Source organism: Oncorhynchus masou, chromosome 13 (genome assembly GCF_036934945.1).
Source record: "Oncorhynchus masou masou isolate Uvic2021 chromosome 13, UVic_Omas_1.1, whole genome shotgun sequence".
Classification (NCBI taxonomy): Eukaryota; Metazoa; Chordata; class Actinopteri; order Salmoniformes; family Salmonidae; genus Oncorhynchus; species Oncorhynchus masou.
The window spans coordinates 14561721-14574352 of NC_088224.1; the positions used below are offsets into that span (position 1 = coordinate 14561721).

The 12632-nt window shown below is 40.7% G+C and overlaps 1 protein-coding gene across 1 annotated transcript in view; it reads left to right on the plus strand.

The window, feature by feature from the left end:
* Positions 1–5497: 5497 nt before the first annotated feature.
* LOC135551772 (protein NDRG1-like) overlaps positions 5498–12632 on the plus strand; it is a 31712-nt gene continuing 24577 nt past the window's right edge. Inside the window, exon 1 of the mRNA XM_064982992.1 lies at positions 5498–5691. The gene's annotated coding sequence lies outside the window, so the exon portion shown is untranslated. The remainder of the gene's footprint in view (positions 5692–12632) is intronic.

Consider the following 12632-nt stretch of genomic DNA (forward strand, 5'->3'; position numbering starts at 1 on the left):
ACTAGAAGCACATGGCTAAGCTCTTTTATCACCACTTCATTAAGTCAGAATTCCTATTTGACTCTGCCATGCCTCCTTGCCAGTCCAACATTTCCTCATTTCCCACCCCTTCTAATGCTACTAACCCCACAGCTCCTCCCTCTTTTCCTCTGCCCCTCTACAAAGTTTCTCCTTGCAGGCGGTCACTGGTTCTGAGGTGCTAAAGGAGATTCTTAAATTTGAACTCCATTAAACAACAGGGTCAGATGGTTTAAACCGTTTCTTCTTTAAGGTTGCTGCCTCTATAATCGCCAAGCCTGTCTCTACTTTCTGGGGAGGTTCCCGTTGCTTGGAAGGCAGCCATGATGTATCCTTTACTTAAAGGGGAGATCAAGCTGATCATAACTGTTATAGGACCATTTCTATTTTGCCCTGTTTATCAAACGTGTTGGAAAAACTTGTCAATAATCAACTGACTGGCTTTCTTGATGTCTATAGTATTCTCTTTGGTTTGAAATCTGATTTCCACTTAGGTTATGGATGTGTCACTGCAAACTTAAAGGTTCTCAATGATGTCACCATTGATTCTAAGCAATGTTGTGCTGCTATTTTTATTGACTTGACCAAAGCTTTTGATACAGTAGACCATTCCATTCTTGTGGACCGGCCAAGGAGTATTGGGGTCTCTGAGGGGTCTTCGGCCTGGTTTGCTAACTACCTATCTCAAAGAGTGCAGTGTATAAAGTCAGAACATTTGCTGTCTGAGCCGCTGCCTGTAAACACATTACAACAAAGCCTTCTTAGTGTCCAACAAGCTTTCTCTGCCCTTAAACTTGTTCTGAATACCTCCAAAACAAAGGTCATGTGGTTTGGTAAGAAGAATGCCCCTCTCCCCACAGGTGTAATTACTACCTCTGAGGGTTTAGAGCTTGAGGTAGTCTTCTCATTCAAGTACTTGGAGTATGGCTAGACGGTACACTGTCCTTCTCTCAGCACATATCAAAGCTACAGGCTAAAGTTAAATCTAGACTTGGTTTCCTCCATCGTAATCGCTCCTCTTTCACCCCAGATTCCAAACTAACCCTGATACAGATGAACATACTACCTGTCACACCCTGACCATAGTTTGCTTTATATGTTTATATGTTTTGTTTGGTCAGGGTGTGATCTGAGTGGGCATTCTATGTTGTGTGTCTAGTTTGTCTGTTTCTGTGTTTGGCCTGATATGGTTCTCAATCAGAGGCAGTTGTTAGTCATTTTCTCTGATTGGGAACCATATTTAGGTAGCCTGTTTGGTGTTGGGTTTTGTCCTTGTTGTCCTTAGGTCTGTCGTGTGCTAGTTTGCACCAGTATTAGGCTGTTTCGGTTTTCGTGTATTGTTTAATGTTTTTTCGTATTGATTCGTGGTTTCTTCAGTTTCATTAAACATGGATCGTAATAGCCACGCCGCATTTTGGTCTGACTCTCTTTCACATATAGAAAACCGTGACACTACCCATGCTAGATTACGGAAACGTAATTTATAGGTCGGCAGGTAAGGGTGCTATTGAGCAGCTAGATGGTCTTTACCATTCGGCCATCAGAATTGCCACCAATGCTCCTTATTGGACACATCACTGCACTCTATACTCCTCTGTAAACTGGTCATCTCTGTATACCCGTCGCAAGACCCACTGGTTGATGCTTATTTATAAAACCCTCTTAGGCCTCACTCCCCCCTATCTGAGATACCTACTGCAGCCCTCATCCTCCACATACAACACCTGTTCTGCCAGTCACATTCTGTTAAATGTCCCCAAAGCACACACATCCCTGGGTCGCTCGTTTTTTCAGTTAGCTGCAGCTGGCGACTGGAACGAGCTCCAACAAACACTTAAACTGGACAGTTTTATCTCAATCTCTTCATTCAAAGATTCAATCATGGACACTCATCTGCTTTGCGTGATGTATTGTTGTCTCTACGTTCTTGCCCTTTGTGCTGTTGTCTGTGCCTAATAATGTTTGTACCCTGTTTTGTGCTGATACCATGTTGTGTTGCTACCATGTTGCTGTCATGTTGTGTTGCTACCATGCTGTGTTGCTACCATGCTATGTTGTTGTCTTAGGTCTCTCTTTATGTAGTGTTGTGTTGTCTCCCTTGTCGTGATGTGTGTTTTTTGTCCTATATTTTTATTTCATTTATTTTTATTTTTAATCCCAGCCCCCGTCCCCGCAGGAGGCCTTTTGGTAAGCCGTCATTGTAAATAAGAATTTGTTCTTAGCTTGCCAAGTTAAATAAAGGTTAAATAAATATATATTTTTAAATAGTTCACTACTGGCACCCTATTCCCTACATAGTTCACTACTGGCACCCGATTCCCTACATAGTGCACTACTGGCACCCTATTCCCTAAGGACCCTGGTGAAGAGTAGTGCACTACATAGGGAATATGGTTCCATTTGGAATGCATACATATCACATTTTTAATCTCAACAACTGCTGATCCGTCTGTAGAGATTACAGTTGAACATCATACTGCACGGTGAATTGTCTATGAGGCACTATTCATAATTTATAAGGTCATAGGGTGAAGGGGAAATGTGTTTTCTATGGCACAATAATAGAGACTGCTGTGTCATCATCCCTAAAATCACCTTCTCTGGTTGTTTATGTTGGATGTCTCTGTGTTCTTGTGGAAATGCTAAGTATCATCAATGGAAAGAGTTTCACTAAATTAGTTATCTTATCACCATTGGCCGGGCCAGCTTTTACGATGCAATCTATTGTAACTGTCATGTCACAAGTGTCTGAGTCACAAGCCCTCGTCATTGTAACACCCCAGTTGCATCCCTCTACTTCTTAATGCTGATGGCTGGTTTGATCCAGGCTAAACTGACATCCCGATGACATTGTGACAGGCTTATGCACACACTACTGTAAGTTGCTTTAAGAATAAAAAACGTCTGCTAAAAGTCTATGAATTAATATCCTTCCTCTGAAGAGAACACTCTTGGAAAAAAGGGTTCCAAAAGGGTTATTCGGCTGTCCCCATAGGGGAACTGTGTGGAAAGGGTTTTACATGGAATTCAACATGGTTCTACCTGGAACCAAAAGGGTTCTTGGGCTGTCCCCATAGGGGAACTGTGTGGAAAGGGTTTTACATGGAATTCAACATGGTTCTACCTGGAACCAAAAGGGTTCTTGGGCTGTCCCCATAGGGGAACTGTGTGGAAAGGGTTTTACATGGAATTCAACATGGTTCTACCTGGAACCAAAAGGGTTCTTGGGCTGTCCCCATAGGGGAACTGTGTGGAAAGGGTTTTACATGGAATTCAACATGGTTCTACCTGGAACCAAAAGGGTTTTACCTGGAACAAAAAGGGCTATTTAAAGGGTTCTCCTATGGGGACAGCCAAACAACGCTTTTAGGTTCTAGATAGCACCTTTTTTTCTAAGAGTGTACTACAGACTAAAGACCTACATGTTCTCTCTACTCTAACCTGTTTCCCTATCTCCCAGGAACCTGGGATGAGGGGAGAAAGTTTAACCTGTTTCTCTATCTCCCAGGAGCCTGGGGTGAGGGGAGAAAGGTTAACCTGTTTCCTTATCTCCCAGGAGCCTGGGGTGAGGGGAGAAAGGTTAACTTACATATCCAACAGATATTTCATCTCATTACAGAGAGAGGTGAGGTGAGGTGGGACAAAGAGGACATGTAGTGCATTTGCAGTGAAGATCAAGGCAGTAGAGGAATGAATGAACCCAGTGTGTTCACAGTTCAAACAGACTGATCCTCTATGAAGCTAGGGTGTTTGCCTTTCACTCCAGCGATCAGGTTCACTTCCCGCCATACGCTACAATATGATGATGATGAATAAAATAATTAATAAATACATCAAATAAATAATAATAAAAAATAAAGTTATATACACCACCCCACATAACCTAAGTCCTACTATCCCAGACTCTGGTTAACATATCAAACTGACATGTAACTGTTGGTACATGTCACACACCAGATAGTGTATGTGGGTTTCAAGGGCATGTCCATGGCCCTCTTTCAGCTGCATATGCATACATGCAACACACACACACACACACACACACACACACACACACACACACACACACACACACAGGTCTTCTGAATGTTCTCACAAACACTGTAATCAGCCAGGTAAAAGTCCACCATTCTTATCAAGTGTTGAGACACTTTGACCCAAATACAGAGTCCTAAAAACTTCTATTAGCTACTCACAATATCAAAAATGAAATCTATTGAGAATCATTATTCAACACTGAAGTTATATTTGTAGTACACTTGAATGTGGCTGGGGAAACTACAATGTTGTAAGGAATCTCGTCATGGGCTCTTATTCAGTTTATTGGTCTAGTATTTAGTGACTTAGTGATTAGCATAATGGTTATATTTTCTATCCAACGCATCCATTGTATTCCACGTGTTCCTATTGAGGGCCTCACAGTTACAAAACCACAGTGAAGGCATTGTATTGCCCCAGAGACTTTACACAAACACACAGTCATTCCAATTCAACAGTTTATGGACGAAACCACATTTGTGTTATTTGTCAAATAAGTGTGGATGATCGTATACACAGGATCTATCAGGACAAAGAAGCTACAAATGTTATTGACCACATACAGTATGAATCAGTCAAGTAGAGTACAAAAGTACAAGTGCACCTCTCCCTAGATCATGCCTACGTCCCAATCAGCACCCTATTCCCTATGTAGTGGACTACTTTTGACCAGAGGTCAAACTGGAGTTAGTATTGGTTCTAGTATTGATTGACCAACACAGAGATAGTGTTTTCCATCTGCAGAGGATCCCCAATATCCCATCCGGAAATGCTGAGGGAAGGGGCATGGCTTCCCTCCATACAGACTTATCTCTGGTCCAGGGCGTGAGTGTGTGATCCTTAGTGAAGGAATGTGCATCATTGACCTGGACCAGAGCTACTCTCTGGAGAATACAAACCCAAGGTTGCAGGCATTCTCCTGCTCCTCCTCCTCTTCCAAAGCTTAAAAGTTGCACTTTGCAGGTTGACAAAGTCATAGAGGGAGTGAGAAATACATCCCAGACTCCCTTTCCCTTAAAACTCAAAGCAGATTAATTTGTTTGGCATATAAATACGACAGGGTTGCCAAGATTCCAGAACACACCCAGCCACAGTTTAGTGAAAGTGTACCCAAGTAATATCCCAGTAATTATCACCTAACCACAAAAAATGGACTGTTGACAAAGTAACAAACTTCCCCGAAAAAAACTCACATCAAAGTGATCCCTCTCTGATTCGAAACGCGTTGCAAAATGAGTAAATGCAATAACTGCATTACATAAATGCACAAATGTCCGGAGATATACATATGTAGTTAAGAGGTGAGAAGTGATTGTACTAATACTTCACTACAAGTGTGCTATTGACACACTTTAATCAGCAGTCTCTGTGTCATCCCATTTGTCGTACAACCGCTGTAAACTGTGTAGCTGTTTTACCAAATGCAGCGATATTGCCCAATAGCAAGTGGAGAAGGGGAAAGAGGCTGGTCTGAGGGCTTTATAAACGTCCGATACATCCGCGCTTCAGTTGCACGTAGTAAATAACCAAATCTTTGTTATAGTGAAGAAATAGTACTGAGGCGATTTGCAAACCATTTAAATAGTGTTTAGGACTTGTTGTGGCTGATCACCAGTGGACAATCAAGCTTTACAGGTAAGTTATTTTGCATACGATAGAACGATGAATATTGTTATCATAATTATTATGACGTTGTAATTTCTATACAACTTTACACTTTGTAAGTCTGCATTTGATTTTTGTTACGGGTTTGTATAAAATCGTACTTTCATTGACGACAGTGATATCGATATTTTTCACATTTTGTATTCCTTTTATAGTATCTATTTTTGATGTTATAACTTCCACTCAGTCAGATATTTGAAAGTCGAGATGTATTTTTGTTTTTTTAATTGGTAGATCTCAGGATATTACAACGCATTCCACATTAAATGCAGGTCCTAAATATACAGGTCCTTTTTAAACTGTCCAGATGCTCGTGCCAGTGTAGCTGCTATTGCGTGTAAACATATTACATGCTGCTATGCACGTGCCACGAGCACCGCTAAGCCACACAGGAAGATTGTTTGTTTACGTTTTCAACAATGGAGTGGCTGCGTGACCGGAATCTGTGGACGCCTCTACCTCAACGAAACAACCGCATACCTTCTACTTTTGTTTGTGTAATAGTGGGTGCACAAGCTTGCGTTTGTGTTTTTATTAGTATGTGTAGTCAAAATACCCAGGGGTGGTTGCCTACAGGCAAGCAATTGTGGACGTGACAGCATGGGCAGAAGATGAAGTGTGGCAATAAGATGGCATGACAATTATTTTCAGAAGAAAAGTGACAAAATATGATACAAAAGGGAAATATTTGTCTCTTTCATTAGGAAGTAATGTCAGTGTTCTCACTATTTCAAGATACAGTTCTGTTTAAGATATATAACAAGGACAGGGTCTTTCAGGTTTGAGAGGATTTTATTTCACCTTTATTTAACCAGGTGAAAGGATATTTTTTCAATTATGATACATTATTTTTGTTTTCACAAGTATGCTTGGCAGCTATCACTAATGAATGTAGCTAAGTCCAAAGTAAGATGGCCTACGCAGTGACGGTCTAGTAGTGAAATACCCATCCTTCAGTTTCTGCAGCATCCCCTCTCATTTGAATTGGTTCAACCTTTTACCTTATTAGCGTATGTTTTTGTGGTATCCACAGACCAACTATATCATGTTTTAATGTCACATGCTCAAGTACAGTGAAATGCCTTTGCAGTAATCAATAACAATATAATACTAAAAATAACACGGTAGAAACAAAACACAGAAGATATAAAAATAAGAAGAATACAATAAAGTAAATAAGCATACTGTATACAGGGTCAGTTCAACACCATATTTGCCATGTGCAGGGATACTGGATCGATAGAGGTAGATATGTATTGAGGTAAGATGACTAGGCAACAGGATATATGATTAACAAAGTAGCAACAGCATATACAGTGGGGCAAAAAATTATTTAGTCAGCCACCAATTGTGCAAGTTCTCCCACTTAATAAGAAGAGAGAGGCCTGTAATTTTCATCATAGGTCCACTTCAACTATGACAGACAAAATGAGAGAAAAAAATCCAGAAAATCACATTGTAGGATTTTTAATGAATTTATTTGCAAATTATGGTGGAAAATAAGTATTCGGTCAATAACAAAGTTTATTTCAATACTTTGTTATATACCCTTTGTTGGCAATGACAGAGGTCACACGTTTTCTGTAAGTCTTCACAAGGTTTTCATACACTGTTGCTGGTATTTTGGCCCATTCCCCCATGCAGATCTCCTCTAGAGCAGTGATGTTTTGGGGCTGTTGCTGGGCAACACAGACTTTCAACTCCCTCCAAAGATTTTCTATGGGGTTGAGATCTGGAGACTGGCTAGGCCACTCCAGGACCTTGAAATGCTTCTTACGAAGCCACTCCTTCGTTGCCTGGGCGGTATGTTTGGGATCATTGTCATGCTGAAAGACCCAGCAACGTTTCATCTTCAATGCCCTTGCTAATGGAAGGAGGTTTTTACTCAAAATCTCACGATACATGGCCCCATTCATTCTTTCCATTACACAGATCAGTCGTCCTGGTCCCTTTGCAGAAAAACAGCCCCAAAGCATGATGTTTCCACCCGCATGCTTCACAGTAGGTATGGTGTTCTTTGGATGCAACTCAGCATTCTTTGTCCTCCAAACATGACGAGTTGAGTTTTTAACAAAAGGTTCTATTTTGGTTTCATCTGACCATATGACATTCTCCCAATCTTCTTCTGGATCCTCCAAATGCTCTCTAGCAAACTTCAGACGGGCCTGGACATGTACTGGCTTAAGCAGGGGGACACGTCTGGCACTGCAGGATTTGAGTCCCTGGTGGCGTAGTGTGTTACTGATGGTAGGCTTTGTTACTTTGGTCCCAGCTCTCTGCAGGTCATTCACTTGGTCCCCCCGTGGGGTTCTGGGATTTTTTTCTCACCATTCTTGTGATCATTTTGACCCCACGGGGTGAGATCTTGCGTGGAGCCCCAGATCGAGGGAGATTATCAGTGGTCTTGTATGTCTTCCATTCCCTAATAATTGCTCCCACAGTTGGTTTCTACAAATCAAGCTGCTTACTTATTGCAGATTCAGTCTTCCCAGGCTGGTGCAGGTCTACAGTGTTGTTTCTGGTGTCCTTTGACAGCTCTTTGGTCTTTGCCATAATGGAGTTTGGAGTGTGACTGTTTGAGGTTGTGGGCAGGTGTCTTTTATACTGATAACAAGTTCAAACAGGTGCCATTAATACAGGTAACGAGTGGAGGACAGAGGAGCCTCTTAAAGAAGAAGTTACAGGTCTGTGAGAGCCAGAAATCTTGCTTGTTTGTAGGTGACCAAATACTTACACCATAATTTGCAAATAAATTCATTAAAAATCCTACAATGTGATTTTCTGGATTTTCTTTCTCATTTTTGTCTGTCATAGTTGAAGTGTACCTATGATGAAAATGACAGGCCTCATCTTTTTAAGTGGGAGAACTTGCACAATTGGTGGCTGACTAAATACTTTTTTGCCCCACTGTATGATGATTGTATGTGAGTGGGTGTAAATGTATGTGCATATTTGTGTGTGTGTGTGAGCAATGATGGAGTGAGTGTTCATATGTGTGTTGGAGTGTCGGTGTGGGTAAGTGTGTAGGGTCATGTGAGTGTGCATAAAGACAAAAATACAGTGCCTTGCGAAAGTATTCGGCCCCCTTGAACTTTGCGACCCTTTGCCACATTTCAGGCTTCAAACATAAAGATATAAAACTGTATTTTTTGTGAAGAATCAACAACAAGTGGGACACAATCATGAAGTGGAACGACATTTATTGGATATTTCAAACTTTTTTAACAATTCAAAAACTGAAAAATTGGGCTTGCAAAATTATTCAGCCCCCTTAAGTTAATACTTTGTAGCGCCACCTTTTGCTGCGATTACAGTTGTAAGTCGCTTGGGGTATGTCTCTATCAGTTTTGCACATCGAGAGAATGAAATTGTTTCCCATTCCTCCTTGCAAAACAGCTCGAGCTCAGTGAGGTCGGATGGAGAGCATTTGTGAACAGCAGTTTTCAGTTCTTTCCACAGATTCTCGATTGGAATCAGGTCTGGACTTTGACTTGGCCATTCTAACACCTGGATATGTTTATTTTTGAACCATTCCATTGTAGATTTTGCTTTATGTTTTGGATCATTGTCTTGTTGGAAGACAAATCTCCGTCCCAGTCTCAGGTCTTTTGCAGACTCCATCAGGTTTTCTTCCAGAATGGTCCTGTATTTGGCTCCATCCATCTTCCCATCAATTTTAACCATCTTCCCTGTTCCTGCTGAAGAAAAGCAGGCCCAAACCATGATGCTGCCACCACCATGTTTGACAGTGGGGATGGTGTGTTCAGGGTTATGAGCTGTGTTGCTTTTACATCAAACATAACGTTTTGCATTGTTGCCAAAAAGTTCAATTTTGGTTTCATCTGACCAGAGCACCTTCTTCCACATGTTTGGTGTGTCTCCCAGGTGGCTTGTGGCAAACTTTAAACAACACTTTTTATGGATATCTTTAAGAAATGGCTTTCTTCTTGCCACTCTTCCATAAAGGCCAGATTTGTGCAATATACGACTGATTGTTGTCCTATGGACAGAGTCTCCCACCTCAGCTGTAGATCTCTGCAGTTCATCCAGAGTGATCATGGGCCTCTTGGCTGCATCTCTGATCAGTCTTCTCCTTGTATGAGCTGAAAGTTTAGAGGGACGGCCAGGTCTTGGTAGATTTGCAGTGGTCTGATACTCCTTCCATTTAAATATTATCGCTTGTACAGTGCTACTTGGGATGTTTAAAGCTTGGGAAATCTTTATGTATCCAAATCCGGCTTTAAACTTCTTCACAACAGTATCTCGGACCTGCCTGGTGTGTTCCTTGTTCTTCATGATGCTCTCTGCGCTTTTAACGGACCTCTGAGACTACACAGTGCAGGTGCATTTATACGGAGACTTGATTACACACAGGTGGATTGTATTTATCATCATTAGTCATTTAGGTCAACATTGGATCATTCAGAGATCCTCACTGAACTTCTGGAGAGAGTTTGCTGCACTGAAAGTAAAGGGGCTGAATAATTTTGCACGCCCAATTTTTCAGTTTTTGATTTGTTAAAACAGTTTGAAATATCCAATAAATGTCATTCCACTTCATGATTGTGTCCCACTTGTTGTTGATTCTTCACAAAAAAATACAGTTTTATATCTTTATGTTTGAAGCCTGAAATGTGGCAAAAAGTCGCAAAGTTCAAGGGGGTCGAATACTTTCGCAAGGCACTGTAACTCATCCCCCTAGTATGAGCCATGCAAATACATTTTGATATCTTTTACCATCTCAAAATGTATGTCTGTAAGAGTTTAATTTAGCAAGCAGCAGCCTGCCCTGCTGCTAATATTTCAGAATGAGGGGATTTGACAGATTAACTGGGCGACGAAAGATTAGGGAAGTAATCATTGTTTGTGTAGATGTAGCTGGATTGGTTTCTGGATTTAACCCATATAAAGGGGAAGACAGAGTGGCAGTGGCCTTAATTCTATCTATCTAAAAGGGAGACTTTGCTTCCCAATTCTAAATCAGTAGTCCACAAATGGATTTTGTCAACAAAGTAGCGGAGATTTGGTGTTTTGTAACATATAACTTACATTATCTTGTTTTAAGCAGTCGATCTCAACATTTAAGGCCTTCTCAGTCAGAAAGTGTTGAATATTTGTAACGCAGACACTTCATCCTTCTAATATTTCCTGTTTTGGTGATTGCATAAGGCAGTCTCACTTCTGCAGGCCAGATTATTTTAGTGAATTGTCTGTTCGTGTCTACGCACAAATTGTAGAAGAACAGAAGAATGGAAGGAAACCTCAGGAAGCTTAGGATCTGATACGCAGTTGACCACCACACAGCTGTATCTGTGGCAATACTGTCATTGTCATATTCCCACACAGTTGGAGAGTAACTAACAAAACACCTCCATCGCTTACCACCACTGACAAGTTATTTATATGAGTGATGAATCCATCTTTGTTAAAGTTAACATATTTTGCCTTCCCCTGAATTTAACCAGAAATGTCACTGAAATATTAGTGTCAGAATACGGTATATACATTATTTAGGCCGTTTAGCCTACCTTACAGTTTACGCCAGTCTGTAGCAGAACGTTTTGCCTATGTGAATCATGCTCATTAGGAGGGTATACATGTTTATTCTAGTTGTTGTAGATCTGCTTAGGAGGTTGTAAGATCTTAGTGCGCTCAGAGAGAGAGAGAGAGAGTAAGGAGTGTGTTTCTGCATACATTTCATCAGTGAAAACAATGAAGTGAGCAAATGTCGAATTGGCTTTTCACCAAATTACTGGACAACAGACTACGTATTTACACTGCACAATAGAGGTGGACCGATTCTGATTTTTCAACGCAGATACCGATAATTGGAGGACCAAAAAAAGCCGATACCGATTAATCGGCCTCTATTACTGATTAATTATTTATAATAATGACAATTACAACAATACTGAATTAACACTTATTTTAACTTATAACTTATAATACATCATAAAAATCCATTTAACCTTTAATAAATAATGAAACATGTTCAATTTGGTTTAAATAATGCAAAAACAAAGTGTTGGAGAAGATAAAGTGCAATATGTGCAATGTAAAAAAGCTAACGTTTAAGTTCCTTGCTCAGAAAATATGAAAGCTGGTGGTTCCTTTTAACATGAGTCTTCAATATTCCCAGGTAAGAAGTTTTAGATTGTAGTTATTATAAGACTATTTTTCTCTATACCATTTTATATTTCATATACCTTTTGACTATTGGATGTTCTTATAGGCACTTTAGTATTGCCAGTGTAACAGTATAGTTTCCGTTACTCTCCTCGCTCCTACCTGGGCTCGAACCAGGAACACATCGACAACAGCCACCCTCGAAGCAGCGTTACCCATGCAGAGCAAGGAGAACAACTACTCCAAGTCTCAAAGCGAGTGACGTTTGAAACGCTATTAGCGCGCACCCTGCTAACTAGCTAGCCATTTCACATCGGTTACACCAGCCTAATCTCGGGAGTTGATGGGCTTGAAGTCATAAACAGCGCAATAGCTGCTGGCCAACGCACAAAAGTGCTGTTTGAATGAATGCTTATGAGCCTGCTGGTGCCTACCACCGCTCAGTCAGACTGCTCTATCAAATCATAGACTTAATTATAACATAATAACACGCAGAAATACGAGCCTTTGGTCATTAAAATGGTCGAATCCGGAAACTATAATTTCGAAAACAAAACATTTTTTTCTTTCAGTGAAATACGGAACCGTTCTGTATTTTATCTAACGGGTGGCATCCATAAGTCTAAAAATTGCTGTTAAATTGTACAACCTTCAATGTTGTGTCATAATTATGTAAAATTCTGGGAAATTAATTACGGCCTTTCTTAGGAATAAATGGACTTCACACAGTTTGCAACGAGCCAGGCGGCCCAAACTGCTGCAAGAGAAGTGACACAATTTTCCTA